Source organism: Polypterus senegalus, chromosome 3 (genome assembly GCF_016835505.1).
Source record: "Polypterus senegalus isolate Bchr_013 chromosome 3, ASM1683550v1, whole genome shotgun sequence".
Classification (NCBI taxonomy): Eukaryota; Metazoa; Chordata; class Cladistia; order Polypteriformes; family Polypteridae; genus Polypterus; species Polypterus senegalus.
The window spans coordinates 196,269,875-196,287,037 of NC_053156.1; positions in this window are offsets into that span (position 1 = coordinate 196,269,875).

Genomic DNA, 17,163 nt, shown 5'->3' on the forward strand with positions numbered 1-17,163 from the left:
AGCGTTATTTACACCCTCAACCTCAGTTTTAAAAGTCCAAAGTCTTAACTACTACACTGCACTGCCTGCAATGGCCTTTCATTGGTCTATTTACCTTTAATAACTAAAATGGAACATTGCCGCACTTCAGCAGATCTTGTATCATTTTCTACCTTTTATTGGTATTTCTCTCTCTAGTCAACCTCCTGCAATGTTTTGGTTTCTTTCAAAGGAAGGTCAAGCATCCTTGGCACCCACTCAGCTACCTGTTCCCATTTGTCTTGGAGTAACATTGCATGTTTTCAACCAGAATGCAGTCTTTTGTCTTTTCTTTTCTGTTACCCCTGCTTAATGCACATATGGAGCATCCAGTACATCCAGATGTTAAACTGCAACCTGCCCTTCTTTCCCCATGGCACCTTCAGTGTATGTCTTTCTCTCTGTCCTTCCTAGTTAACCAAGCTACTGTAGCAATTTTATTTATTTTCAAAGTTTCCATTAGTAAACATAGCTTGAATAAACACAAAAGACCACTTTGGAGTATGTAAGGGCTTTGAAAAAGTCACAAAAAAGATGATTTCTATTTGAAAGTATTTCAAGTTTCACAGATAGGGTCAAAAGATATCTAATTCCACATACAGAAGTTATACTGAGCAGCCAAGCACTGAGCATACAAGTCTAAATTGTAAAAATTACCATGTGTGCTACCTATGAACCACAGGCTATTTGAACACAAAAAAACTATTCTGCCATTTTCAAGAATGGATGGCTGCTGAGTAAATGTGACTTTGTGGAACAAGGAAAAGGGCAAAGTTATATCGTCCAAAGGGATTTATCACTATGCAGCCACTGTCAAAAACAAAAGTTCTTTAAATAAACACAGAGAAAAAACACTGTCCACCAAATAAAACCTTCTCAGTGGAGTTAAGTGTGATTGATCACTTCTGTTTCTGTATAACTTAGTTTTACCAATTCCACCCAGATTATAAATGATACAACTTGGAAGTTAACATCTCAAGGTATTGTAGTAGTATGTACATTAAGCACAAACACACAGAATGGAGCCAGGGTTCCAAGATTAAAACATTGTGTTGTGGGTGTCATTGTTCCCTTATTGGTGAGTTTTATTTGCTCCTTCCACATTGCAACGCACCTTCTATACCCTTGTTATGTACCTGAACTGGAAAACCTTACAACGATGCATATTTAACATGTGCTACTTGTGTGTTAACTAAATGACCTGATATTATACAACATCATGACTTATTTAAACAAAAATACTATAAGAGATATTTATATTGAATGATCAAAATAACAAGAAAATAAAATGTAAAATACACCATATCATCCTCTTGCTTAGCTACACAGTAAGGTCAATTATTAACTAAGCAGTGAGGATAACAGGAAAAGTTGTTGGTATCAGAACTACTTAAGTGTGGGCCAACCACTCTGCTTATTAGCCAACTCATATTGTATTGTTAGCAAGTCTGACAGATGTTAATATTGTAAGAACTGAGACATATATACAAAGGAAAGAACAATTGTTATCTATAGCATTTAAATAACCAGAACAATCCTGCTAGAATTCAAAGAAAATTTAACTAATTATTTAGTAACTGAGCAAAGCAGAATGTACGGTAATCCAAGCTTCTTAATGCACCTACACCTCGTAGTCTTGATTTCTCTGCCACTTTCACTTTGTGGATAACATAACGCTTAATAAACAGCATTGGTGTAACAATCATTCCTAACCCATTGACAGCTGTATTTGGTGTACTCCCGGTTCTGTTTAAAGTGGAGAAAGACAAATTAACTGTAACTTCCTATACCACACTACTAGCACATAGACTTATCTTGCTTAACTGGAAGAATCCCAACCCACCTTTTGTAAGTCAGTGGGTAAGTGATGTTCTTTAGTATTTAAGATTGGAAAAAAATCTAATTATTGTTTAAAGGATCTGTTCAAAACTTTTTCAAAATATGGCAAGATTTAATCAATAAAATTTTAGAATAAATATTCATATGGAGAGGGGTGCATTTTCATTTCTTTCTTTTTTCTTTTTCTTTTTCTAACTGTTTTTGGCCATGTTCTTGCCTCTCCTCCCTTTCTATTGTAGTGGGAGATTAATTCTGTTTTCGTAGGTGTGTCTTTTTTGTTCCCGCTTTCTTTTTTTAACTTTTTCATATATGTTTTTTCTTTTTTGAAGTAATGACTATAAAATCATTTATTGCATCAGTTTAACTTAATTGTATGCAATATTATTTTCTTCAAATAAAATAAATACAAATTAAAAACATTAAAAAGAGAATATCAGTCTTACATAACTACTACGGTTATAATTACTATTATTATGGTATAATATTTTATGCCCTGTAAGCTAGCATTTAATAGGACTTGAATGTTCATTGACGTACAGTTTTCTGACTGTTTAACAAATATTTTATTAAAATTTGAATGTATGATTGTATGAGCACATATAGAGAGAAATGAAACAAGATAAGTAAGCCTTAACGCAGAACTTTCTTTAAACAAGAACTTTTTCTTTCTCTGTATTTTTGTACTGTATATTTGTACTAAAAACGTTAAAACAGAGATACTTGGACTGTGGAATTATTTGAACATGCATCATGCTATTGCCCAAATTGTTCTATGTAGTAAGCTAAAGCTGCAGAACCTTGAAGGTTTTGGACAAATGCAGCTACATATAATATTACATAGAATAGCAGATGCACATGATTTTATACTGCTATATTGAAAAAAAACAAAACAGAAAAAAATTAGTTAAATTATAGAATTTATTTTGATTATCAATCATAATTAAGATGTACATGTATTGTAAAAACACTTTCAATTACCTAGCTTTTGCATCCAGTGCCAAAATATGCAGATCAGAACTCCCCTTTAGGACAGCACCTTCTGGAGCATTAAGTGCCTCTTTGGTGAACCATTTCTAGGATTAATATTGAACTGTTACTTTTCTGAATGATTTCCAGAGAATTTATTAACAGAAACATCAAGTGAATAAAGATAGTTTCAGTTTGTAAATTTGGATTAGCTGGAGTAGGTGGTACAAACTACAGATTACTGTTATTTCATATGCATTTTTTGCACTGTGTTTGTTAGTAAAATCTCATAGTCATAGTCTTAAGAGCTGATTACTATCCAGTGTAGAATTATATACTATATTTTATTCAACCTAAAATGGGGGCAGCAAAGAAAAGAAGAACAAGAAAATTACAAAATCTCAGACTGTGTAGGCCACTGAAAGCCCAATGGAGATCATGTTTTCTTGTATATTGAGAAAAATAGATTTTAGGCAAATTCATGGTTATAATTCCAATGATAGGCATAAGCATTGTAGCATTAACACTAAAGATATTTAATTGAGCCAATAGCTTGTTAACCTGTCACAAGCCAGTGAATCATTTAAACATGCTTAGGTGGGTGCAATCCAGGGCCAAATTCAGAGGTACACTGCTCAAAAAAATAAGGGAACACTTAAATCACACATTTGATCTTGATGAATGAAATATTCAAGTGGAAAATCTTTACTGAGTAATACTGTGTAAATCAAGAACAAAATGATGTAACAACAGTCAATGGAAACAAAACAAAAAAAAAACATCCCACTGAGGGCTAAATTGAATATCACACTGAAAGTCAAAATCAAAAATTGAAATCACAGGCTGATCCAACCTGTGTGAATTTCACCAAGGTAACTCATAATGTTGTGTGTATGCATGTATGCACTCCTGGCAACATCTGGGCATGCTCCTGATGAGACAATGGATGGTATCCTGGAGGATCTCCTCCCAGATCTGGATCAGGGTATGAGTGACCGACTGGACAATCTGTGGCAGTACTTGATGGAGTTGGGTGCACTGATATATAATGTCCCAGAGGTTCTCAATTTAATTCAGGTCTAGAGAACGCACAGGTCAGTCAATGTCATCAATGCCTTCATCTTCCAGGAACTGCTTACACACTCTGGCCACATGAGACTGGGCATTGTCCTGTACCAGGAGAAATCCAGGGCCCACTACACCAGCATAAGATCTGACAATGACTCTGAGGATTTCATTTCATATCAACCCTCCAAGGATCCTCCCCAGACCATCACTGACTCAGCAAGCTGCATAACATTCACTACAGTGTCTCCAGAATCTTTCATATTTGTCACATATGCTCAGAGTGAATCAGCTCTCATTTGTGAATAGAAACGGGCACCAATGGCAGAGCTGGCAGTTGTGGTATTCTCTGGCAAATGCCAATCAATTTGCATGGTAATGGCCTGTGAACAGTGGTCCCACTAGAAACCCTCATGCCACCCTCATGGAGTCTGTTTCTGACAGTTTGGTCACAAAAGTCCACACCAATAGCCAGCTAGAAGTAATTTTTTAGGGCTCTGGCAGTGCTCCACCTGTTCCTCTTGTCCAAAGGAGCATATACCAGTCCTGCTGCTGGGCTGATGCTCTTCCAAGGCCCTGTCCAGCTCTCCCTGTGTAACGTCCCATCTCCTGGTTTGTCCTCCATGCTCTTAAGACTGCTGGGAGACACACATTCTTGTAATGGCACATATGGATGTGCCGTCCTAAAGGAACTAAACTACCTGTACAACCTGAATTGGCTGCAGGTACACCCACATGCTGCCAGTAGTAACAAGGACACTATCAAAACTATAGAAGAATCTTTCAGGAAGGATAAGGAGAGAACAATTTTCTGTGGCCACCTGCAAAACCATTCTCATTTTTGGCAATTGTCTTGGTGCTTCTCCAGTGCATCTCTCGTCACTTTCACTTGCACCAAAGTAGGTGAATTTGATTCACAATCTTTTATGCTTCATACCTGGACAGACTGATATCCCTGAAGCTTAACTGACTTGGTGTTAAATTGTGATGATTAAGCGTTCCCTTCATTTTTTGAGCTGTGTATATTTCTGAGCAATTATATTTACTCCTAAAAACTCAATTTTTCCCAACCAATATTAGGTTTTTCTCCCTAATTTTGCTTATTGATTGAGTCTGACACTTACTGTCACAATGATGTAGATGCAAAAAGAAAAACCAAATGGAAAGTATGTTTCCGTTTTAGCCAGAAGGTTTGTTGATATTATTCTTCATGTTTTAGAGGTCAAGTAGCTTAGAGTTAACCAGAATGACAAGCTGAAAATAAGGCAAGGTTTTGTAAAATAAAAATTCTTCACACAAATATATTTATCAGGGGAAGAACCAGAATGTTACATTACAAAAAGCAAGGGTCAAAACTGAATAAACAGTATATCAGGGCAACTCAAGAAGGAGTATAATGCAGCATGTCAAACAAAAAACCTTCTAAAACCAAAAAAAGATAAACATTTTCAAATGCAGCTGCATAGAAATTACTGGAAGCCTGTAGAGACCAATTATCCATCATCCATGAAGATTGCATAGACAGGAAAAGAAATATCAGGTAGCCAGCATTTCTGTGGCTGTACCTGCTAGACAGACAAATAGGTAAAAGGAAGCCACCAGTAGCTTAAAATGGCCAACTGTGCAGACAGCCAGGAATATTTCCCTACAAAATATTTTCATGTTATTTACCCCATAGTTTGTAGTAATGGCCAAGAAAATTTTAATCTCATGTTTTCATAGAGAAAAGACATAGAAAAGTTTCAAATTGAATGGGACCCAAATGTGACCATTTCTGTACAACAGCAAATGATGTTAAAAATGTCCATGAAAAAAAGAAAAAATAAAATTTCACATAGCTCGTGTCACATAGGTCTGTTATCCATTCGTATTCTCAGAATGTTCAAAATACATGCTTTTTTTGTTAATACACTATTTCATTTTTAATCTGGAATACTCATCTTAAAAGATAAACAGGAAATGGAAAACTGCTTACTGACTAAGGCCGGCAGACCAAGCAAATGAGAACAGAGAAAAGGGAGCACTTGGCTCATTGAATGTAAAAACAGTTGGGAAAAACAGACAGGGTAAATTACAAATCACAGAGACCATCACTGCTTGCTTGGGGCCTCAGCTGCAGAAAAACAGATAATGTGTTGCAAAGCTGCTTCTCTAACTGTATAGGATTGGAGAAATGTTGTTCAGCTGTACACATGGTCACTAGGAAACTGAATGGTTACTCTTCAGCAAAAAGGACAACTTTCACATACCAAGTAGTTGCAACTCAAATATCTAAGGTAGGAAAACACACACACAAATACACACACACACATATTATATAATAATACATATATATAGTAATGACAAGACAGACAATTATAAAGAATCTGGGGCACCTCAAAGGCAAACCAGTATATTGAAAGAACACAAAAGTGGCAAAAAAAATGCGTGTTAACTGCAATCGTTGAGACTCCTCGATTACTTCACGGAGTCAAGACAAGATGGCTACATATCTGGTTTTGATGGTTTCTGGGAGGAAGAGGTCCTGGTGGAGTGACCTCAGAAGTGACATCACGGGTGGAGGCACGTCAATCAGAAATTGTTATTGCTTAGCACATTTGTGTGTTCCGGGGGAGTAATTTAATTAACCAGGCCCTTAAGTTGTTCCCGAAGCGCAAGCGCAGTTAGCCACAATATTATATATAAAGCAGACTGTAACAATCTTGCAGTTGTATCATCCTGTTGATGCTCCGAATGTTCCTGGTGTGCTCTGTACAACTGACAGTTTTATTATGAAAAGTCTGTAGTATTATTTGTTTGTTGTCTTATATTTGTTTTTGTTAACTATATTTTCATCTTGCATTATTCTTATTATAACAATGCCGTATAACGTTCACTACGATATCTTCAGAATCGTTCATATCTGTCACATATGCTCAGTGTGAATCTGCTATCATTTGAGAAGCAACATTTGAGAACTTTTCTGAACCATTTCAAAACGGTCAGACAACTGTATGCTTATCCCACTTCTGAGTTGAAAATGGGTCTTTCAAGTGAAGGCTGTGCAGTGTACAGGTCATTAGCATTGCAAGATTTCCACATGCACTGCAGACAAAAACGCAAAACTATTACTAATAATAAAGCATACAAAGGTACATTATGAATAAACATATATATGTAGCAGCACTTAGAACGTTTAGCCTAATTTCAAATATATACAGTATATTTGAATATTACTTACTGTTAATATGAGCCCTGCTTTGCACCCTATGCCTGCTGAGAAAGCACCAGCAGACCTCTGTGACCCTCATCAGGACAAAGAAGGTTAAAAAATGACTGACTGACTGACTATACAAACCTACATTTCTATATCTTTTTTATTAACCCTAGACATATCCTAATTATTAACAGGGTCTTTATTTATTGGTAGAGAAATACTGTCTAATGTGTCTAAATACTGAAATATATCAATACCTTCTTATCCCCTGAGCGAAGCTGAGTACCGAGTATGTTTAGAATAGCCAGCTATAGTCTGTGCAGTCACAGAGTTTTTTTGTTAGACGTCTGTAACGGGCAAAGGAGCTGCTGGGGACAAAAAGGGCTCGTGGGAACTTTAAAAGGGAGCCGGCTAAGCCGCAAAAGGAGCCATTGTCTGTGTTTGTGTTTGTTTCATCTGTCATAACCTCTGTGGAATATCGTGAACCTGTAAGTATGTTTAGACTGTCATGTGCTTGTCTGTAGTGTGAGTAGTGTTGGATTGGCCATTGTGTTTCATCAGAGCGAGCGCTCCCCAAAACCGCATCAGGACTGCCAGTAGGACTGTTTATTACATTCATTACGGAAAGCTGTTCCTGGGATTGTCATCTTTTACTTCATACCTCTTCTTCTGTTACTGCTGCAATGGGACCGTGTTAAGGACTTCGTCGTGTGTATTTATTATTAGGTGTTTATTGTTGTGTCTCAGTGTTTGTTATTGCCACGGCGGGGGTGGGGCTACCTGTTCAATACTTGTCGACAGTGTGAATCTGAGCGGTACCGGACCGCTACAAAATGCAATAAAGAAAAAAATGTTGATTATTTACAGTAATTACAGTGAAATCCAATTTCCCCAAATCAAAAGGAAGAATGTATATACATTTTGAAAGGAAGTCTACCTCTATTAATATACTGTTCAGAAAGTTATTCCTTAAAGCAAAAAATTTTTCACAATCCCAAAAAATAATCCACAAAAATATCTACAAAAGAAGACTCAAGTATATATACAAAAAATTGACAAAAAGTGTACTAAAACCCAATCTATATAAATACCTCCTTCACCCCTACACTATGACTATTAGATATCTATAATAAACCAAAAGGTAAAATAGTTATAAAAATAGGCACAAGCCATTAGCAACTATTGTGCTCTGAAGTGCTCTGCAATGCTACTACAAAAAGGCATCCAGAAAGACAACTGTTGCAGGAGGAAGTGCCTTGTTTATTGGGAAGCCTTACTTTCATCCAAACCTACTTTGTGCCACTCCATAGTAATGGGTGGAGTGAAGCCTCACGAAGCACTTGTGTCGGAAATCTTATCAAAGCTTTGAAGCATTTAACACTCATCTCTCTCATCTCTTGGCCTAATCTTTTAACTTTTCCTTGGCCGTTTGTATAAACATTACACAAACTCATAATAAAGTTTAATGACATTTGTATTAAAATTATATATATTTGTTAATTTTTCCTGCTATGGATTGGCAATGAAGCAGTGTCTGAAGTATAAAAAATTATAACTTACACTGACAGGTGGAATGTACAATACAACAAACCGGAGTTTTCATAAAACAAAACAAGAGGCCTCACTCATAAACCTGTGCCTCTTTTATTAAAATTTTCCCTTTTACATTTCATCATCATTATTAGTTGTAATATCTTTCATTTCACAGGTAGGGCTATGTTTTATAAAAGAATACCACCACATCTACTTTTTAGAAAGGACTCCGTCCCCCTAGTCTTCATGGGTAAGATAGTTATTTAACTAGAAATTACAGATATATTACAATTTACAATAACCTTGGCTTGAGATCAAATTTATTTGGGGTTCCACTGTCCCAATATTGTTGTCTGTAAGTTGCTCACACAAACTTCATGCATACTCTTTAGAAACAGCCCGATCTTGGAGTCTGGCTAGGTCCAGCCTCATTCTCCTAGTAGGTGAAAGCCTACTGGACCTAAGCTGGATCTTCAGAGTAGCAACAGCAAGTCTGTGGTCAGAATTCATAAACTAGGCACTTATGTGGTACCTGCAGCCGTGTAGGAGCCTCCAGTGTCTGCCCACAAGTATGTGATCGATCTGGGGACTGGGCAGTCTAATGGTCTGGAATCCCTACAGATTTTATTTTTTCTCCAGCCGTCTGGAGTTTTTTTTTGTTTTTTCTGTCCCCCTGGCCATTGGACCTTACTTTTAGTCTGTTTATTAATGTTGAATTATTTTGTTTTCTTATTGTGTCTTTTATTTTTCTATTCTTTATTATGTAAAGCACTTTGAGCTACTGTTTGTATGAAAATGTGCTATATAAATAAATGTTGTTGTTGTTGTTGTTACAAAATGACCTCCAGTAGGCCACTGGTGTGAATGTCTCTGACCAAACAATCAGAAACAGACTTCATGAGGGTGACCTGAGGGCTCGAAGTCCTCTAGTGGGCCCTGTGCTCACTGCTCGGCACCATGGAGCTTGATTGGCATTTGCCATAGAATACCAGAATTGGCAGATCCACCACTGACACCATGAGCTTTTCACAGATGAGAGCAGGTTCACCATGAGCACATGTGACAGATGTGAAAAGGTTTAGAGAAGCCGTGGAGAACGTTGTGCTGCCTGTAACATCATTCAGCATGACCGGTTTGGTGGTGGGTCAGTGATGGTCTGGGAAGGCATATCCATAGAGGGACGCACAGACCTCTACAGGCTAGACAAAGGCACCTTTGTGTATGACTGCCATTAGGTATTGGGATGAAATCCTTGGACCCATTGTTACATCCTATGCTGGTGCAGTGGGTCCTGGGTTCCTCCTGGTGCACAACAATGCCCGCCCTCATGTGCCAAGACTATGTAGGCAGCTACTGGAGAATGAAGGAATTGATACCATTGACTGGCCACCACACTCGCCTGACCTAAAACCAATAGAACACCTCTGGGACATTATATTTTGGTCCATCTGACGGCGCCAGGTTGCACCACAGACTGACCAGGAGATCAGTGATGCCGTGGTCCAGATCTGGGAGGAGATCCCCCAGGACACCATCCGTCATCTCATTAGGAGAATGCCCCAACATTGTCAGACATGCATACAAGCACATAGGGTCCATACAAACTACTGAGTATAATTTTGAGTTGCTACAATGAAATATCGGCAAAATATCATAATTTTTTCGCTTTGATTTTCAGGGTGTCTTTGAATTCAGCCCTCTGTAGGTTGATAATTGTCATTTCCATCAAACGATGTGACATCCTTTCATTCCTAACACATTACCAAGTCCATATCAGTATAGATATCCAGCAGGATTTTTTTTCCAAGTGAGATCTGATGTATTTCAAAGTGTTCTTTTAATTTTTTTGAGCAGTTTATTTATTCCATAAAAACAAATACCTAAAAACAAATAAGGCCTACCTACTGTATGAAATCAGGAGTTTTCTCAGTTGCACTTACTTCCACTTTGGGGAACACAGCATTTGTGTGTGCATTGAAAATATTTGTGTGTAACTCAAAATGCCGGTAACTGATCAGCATCACTTCTGATCATTTATTGATCCCTTTAATCGGCTGACCAGATTTTCCATTTGGTTAATTGGTCAAACTCTAGTACTGATTCAGATTTAGTGCACATATTTTTGTGTGATATGATTTGAAACTGTCACAAATGCAGGGCCCAATACGTTTCCTTGTGCTCTTTTCTTTTAATATTTTGTCTTTTGATTGCGAACAAAAGGCTAGAATGTCAGTGCAATGTCAATGCAAGGTTCTAAAATAAAACTAGTACAGTAAATATAGTACAATATTCTACACTATAATACTACTATTTATGGATAAGACCCATTTTTTATTTGTAAACATTAACAAATATATTGTTTTTACTTATTTGTTATTATAAGGCAGCTATTTAAATTAATTGCTTAACTCTCATATCTTTTTTTCAGATCAATTCATATTATTTGCATTATTATGAAACTGAGAGCTTGAAGGATGCTAAAGGACTGCTACAAAGTTTACAATAAGTTTTATGTCTGTACATGATATAACTATATTAAACTAAATAATATGTAATTTGTATAGTTTTCTTTTTTCTTCTTACTTCCAGAAGGCTTGAGATTAAACTAAAATCTGAAAAGCAAATCAGTGTCTGAAGCCAGTTTTGATCATTTGCTACAAACAAGATGTTCAGCCATCTACTGGATATCTGACATAATTTGCAGAGCTGAATCCTCTTTAAAAGTTCCATTTCCTGTGAAAGCTAGAGGCGACAGGTAGCATTTCTCAGCACATCAAAACAAACTTATACTTAGAGTTCTTTGGGTAAGAAACTTCAACTTTTAATTTATTAGTCTGCAGAGGTAGTTTATTCTTAGCTGTTTCAGGGAAACCTTTTACCGATAATGAGAAAAATTCTGTAAAACTCTTTACTGCTCTTTCCTTTCCTCTTAATGTCAGCAATGTGCTTTGTTTTCATTTCTTTAATACCTTTGACCGGAAACTTCTATGCAGGGCTCTTAGGAAATTTTAGGCAAGTTTTTTGTTTATTTGAAATGTGTCCTTTAGAGATCACATTATTAATAATGTTGACATTATCAGTAATATATTAACTAAACATACTACTTTTGTATGCTTGTGACATTTAACTCTAAATTACAAATAAACTAAAAGATGTATCTTCAATTATGTCACTAATTAACTGCTTAGTCAGATGAAACAGCAGATGATGGAAACTCTGAAGACAGACAAGCCTCTTTGATCTACCCATGAAAAAGCTATCCACCATGTTTCTGGCCCGTGGGTAGAAATTTAGCAAATAGCTAGACAAACCTGACAGCTCTTACCATGGAGGACCTCAATTTAAGTCTAATTGAATCCACACATTATTTAAGTGTGTGATAGACATCTAACCTTTAGTCATGACATTCAAAACAGATTTGCTTTCCAATCTTAAAAATAAGGCAGAATTGGGATTTATATAAACTAATTCACTCATTTGTATGGAGCAGAATTGATGATGGCAATATTTTACTCTCTGTCTGTTCAAATTGTTCTTTACTACAGTAGAGGTATTTCTGAATACCACAGCATGGCAGGGTTGGTTCCATCCCAGAAAGAAATCTGGAATCAATATTTTACATTATCTTGGTCTGTAGTTTATTCTAAAATGGCCTCATGTGGTTTGATTCTTTTTTGTCTGCATAATCTGAAATTGTGTTTGCCTCTCTTTCATTATGAACTGACCTTAGCTTAATCTATCTTGGTAATTAAGCTACATTTATGTGTATGTATGTTAACATGTGCTTTCCATTATAAGACTGTTGGAAAAAAATGGAACGTAAAAACAGTAAAGGAAGGGACAAACCATCCCTAAGAGCAGGGTCGGATTTTCCTGTAGGCTAACTAGGCTTCAGCCTAGGGCCTCAAGATCAAGAGGGGCCTACATTCAAATTGTTAGCAATTTGAACAAACTTAAAAATGGGAGGTGAAAAGGCCTCATATGTGGAATAGCCTAGGGCCTCTTTTCATCTAAATCCGGCCCTGCCTAAGAGGCTCCCACAGCTGTACCTGTATTTACAGAAAAAAAGGTATAAGAACAGGAAGTATGCATAATGGAGGTCTTATCTTTGAACTGAATGAAAGAAGGGAAAAATAGCTGAAATTTGAAGATACAGGCCAATGGGATATATTATATTTGAACATTATCTGACTTTTCCTTCATCTGAAGATTAGACAAGGAATGAGCATTTGGGTGCGACATTGACATTCCCTTAATACAACCGCTTTGGTGGTGCAGCAGTAAGAACTGCTGACTTGTAATCAAGACATTCGTGGTTCGATCCCGGACGCCTCCATTTTGCTTAATGAGCTGCATTTAATTTGAGTCTGTAACAGCAGGTGTAAATTTATGGTACTTGTAAAGGTTAGCGTTTTTTTTGTTTTTAGTTTTATTCTCTCAGTCACGTTCATGCTCGCCCCGATCTGACACTGCTGTTTTCAAATAAAGACGTGCAATAACAGAGGTGAACTCAAATAAGAATGAGGGTTCTATATCAGAGAAAGAAAACAGAAGCCCTCCCCACAAGAAATGTCCACTCACATATAAGAACAATGTAGCTGCACCAGGCATAAAGGTGAAAGATGGCACCATTTGGATGCAGCAACAGGTTGGGCGTCACCCTGCCAATCAGTCTGCCCCACACCTGTCCTTCAATGAAACAGCACGGCTTACAGAGCTCGCCAAGGAATCATGCAAAGTTCTGTTTGTGATTATGTTTTGTGATGGTCTTTATAGGAAAACCATGTATATGTTGCTTATATAAAAGCCAGATAGAATGGTATTTACCTTGATTCATTTAATTATCTTCCTACAGCATAAAGTCACAAGTAGACTGCAGAGCTTCCTCTGTTTTATCGACACAGGCATGCTCACAAAGTACGCCTGGTGCAGTTGCAGATCGATGTTGTAGTGCGGTTTGTAGGGAAAGTAAATAATAAGTGATATAACAAAGAATACCAGGTAATCTAAAGTTCATTGGGAAGAATTAAAGCCCAATAAGTAGTAGCAGTAGAGATATTAGATTTATAGTCTTCATACCATTACACACATAGTAGCATGCTGTATATATACCCTTACTTCTAATATACATAGTGGACATAAACACCAAGAAAATAAGAGATTCAGTTAGGGATTTCCTTGGGAAAAGTAAATTAAATAGTAATATTTACTTTTAGACAAAAAAACTCAGTTTTTACATACATTTTCTTATAATCTATTTTCACTCTTTAATGACTACACTGATGAATGCAATTATAGCTTTTATGCTAGGTTAGTAACTTGCCAGTTTTAGCGGAGGAATCTTTATTTTCTACATAATCCAATTTAAACTGCTGCCAGCCCTCACACTTGTTGTGCACCACCTCAAATGTTCTGATGCTTGCATTTCAAAGAAATGGTACAACTGAGAGTTATAAGATGCATCTGAATATCTGCATATTTTTTTGTGTAATTCTTTGTCTAATGACATTTGAATCACAGTGTTTTTCAAACTGCTATATACAATATAGTGGTGCACAAAAAGCAGATTGTACTGAGGAGGAAGTAACGTAATGACTTTTTCTGGTAGGTCATTCAGGTACCATTTGAATGAAGTAACAGTAATTAATCAGTAATTGTCAAAATCCCTATTGCCTGCATGTTAACTTCCTAGTAACAAAGTTAAAAAGGGATATTTTTGTTCAATATAAATAAGAAAATGACCAGCTATAGATACTAACCATTTAAGGATTTCAAAATATTGCTCCTTATTAATATGTTTAGAGATGTGTCTTTACTATAAATTAGGAAGACTCCCCATGACCCTGAGCTGGAACAAGCTGGTTCAGAAAATTAGTAAGAGTAACATTTCTAACACTGATATATGTGGACTATGCTAATGACATCCTCCATGCTGACAATTTTCCTCTTATCTGTTCTCTCTGTTTATTAAATATTTTTCAGTTTGTGTTTTTATATGCTATCACAGATACATAATGGCTCATAGCTGCAGGACTAGTCTCCAATTTTGAAAAGTATTCTAAGGTTTTTGAATGTAGGTGCTCTCTACTAGATGCTATAGTTTGTCCTTGTGCTAAGAAACGATTGCCACGGATTGAGTTTTTGTTATTGTTGCGCCAGTTTTCATATGATGCAAGTAAAAAGAAAAATATTCTTTGCAAGTATAGTTAGCTTCTACTTCTTATTTTAACACAGGGTAACATTTAAAAAAGTGCTCTGTTAAAAATTATCATTAAGCATAATGTTTCCAACAATTATTCATAAATACAAATGTAAAAGACTTCAACTATGACTATATAGTGTTTACTTTTCTTTCCTATATACTGTATGATTAATTTCGATTCACTGTATTATTACTCATCCTTCCATTCATACATCCTATTTCTGAGCCTGCTTATCTCACTGCAGGTTGCTGGGGTTCTGCACCTAATGGCAAACTCACTGCCTTGAGATCTAGGTGGTTGAGACCCATTAGTTTTCATGTCCTTCTTAAAATTCTGAAGTTGCAATTAGTTTGAAAAGGAATGGCCAGAGACATATGGGAACCAAGTTATTAATATGATTATTGCTACTGCAATCATCTATAAATCATAAACAGAAACTGAATGTGACTCCTAGAATAAAATTTAAATTAATATTAAAGAAATTATATGATTCATTATTTAATGTTTCGATACTGTTATGTACTGTTATGTTCATGGTGTTTTGGGTGGCTGGGGATAAAAAAATGTCTGAATTAGCACAAGTCACCCTAATTTGGGGTGTTCATGGGTAATGTAACAAAGTACTTCATGAAGTAGACCTACATAATAAACAGGAATAGTGCCAAATACTTGAAATTTTAAAATGTGTGCTTCAATTTTAATGGATTAAGATTCTCGATTGTAATAGAAATTTGTCATTTTTCACACTTACTTATGGGCCCATAAGTAACGAAGACCATTAGAAAGTTCAATATGGCGACCGACAGTGGCGTCATAGCACCGAAATAAGCACGTACATCGGTTTCAGTTAGCGCAGGGAAGCCGCCTACCAAATTTCGTGAAGATGGGGCCATAAATAAGAAAGTTCAACATGGTGGACGTTGTCGATCGTTATGACCGTTACGCGTAGAATTTTGAAATGAAACCTGCTTAACCTTTGTAAGTACGGTGTAAGGAATGAGCCTGCCAAATTTCAGCCTTCTCCCTACACGGGAAGTTGGAGAATTAATAACGTTGGAAAGTTCAATATGGCGGCCGACAGTGGCGTCATACCACCAAAATAAGTATGTACATCGGTTTCAGTTAGTGCAGGGAAGCCGCCTACCAAATTTCGTGAAGATGGGGCCATAAATAAAGTTCAATATGGTGGACGTTGTCAACTGTTATGACCGTTACGTGTAGAATTTCAAAATGAAACCTGCTTAACTTTTGTAAGTAAGGTGTAAGGAATGAGCCTGCCAAATTTCAGCCTTCTCCCTACATGGGAAGTTGGAGAATTAGTAACGTTGGAAAGTTCAATGTGGCGGCCGACAGTGGTGTCATACCATCGAAACAAGTACGTACATCGGTTACGGTTAGCGCAGGAAAGGCGTCTACCAAATTTCGTGAAGATGGGGTCAGCCTTCTACCTACACGGGAAGTTGGAGAATTAGTGACGTTGGAAAGTTCAATATGGCGGCCGACAGTGGCGTCATACCACCGAAATAAGTACGTACGGTTTCAGTTAGTGCAGGGAATCCACCTACCAAATTTCATGAAGATGGGGCCATAAATAAAGTTCAATATGGCGGACGTTGTCGACTGTTATGACTGTTACGTGCGTGTAGAATTTCGAAATTAAACCTGCTTAACTTTTGTAAGTAAGCTGTAAGGAATAATGCTGCCAAATTTCAGCCTTCTACCTACACGGGAAGTTGGAGAATTAGTGATGAGTGAGTGAGTCAGTGAGGGCTTTGCCTTTTATTAGTATAGATATCTTTTGATGTTTATGTTGTATAAATTGTCTTTGAAATATTACACTAAATGGGTTTGAGAAAATTATCTGATACTATGTTTTTAATATTACTACAGCTTACATCTCCAGTTCTTGTTTGCTCTGTGGCAGGAGATGTCATCTAGTTAGAAGTCTCATTAAGAAGAATGAGAGTTAGGGAACAGTTATGGCAACGTGGAATCTATGTCTTCATAATTAGCCAGAATCTAAAAGCAGTACGCCTGGGACAAATGTTAAGAGGTAACCCTAACCCTAACCCTATCTGTATTTGAAAAGACAGGTGGATAACTATTTGAAGTCCTCTGGCCTGACACTGTTAAATACACTATTACATCACAATCTAGGTCATTGTATAGTCCTCAATTTAACCTAAAACATGAATGTTTTGGATTTTGATGGAAATTCATAGAACCTGATTAAAATCCACTGGACAAAACCTTGAAGGCTGCTGGAGAAGATTTCAAGGATGTGTTGATTTCTCCAGGGATTTCAGAAACAGTTTTGACCTTGGCCTCAATGAGGACAGCTAC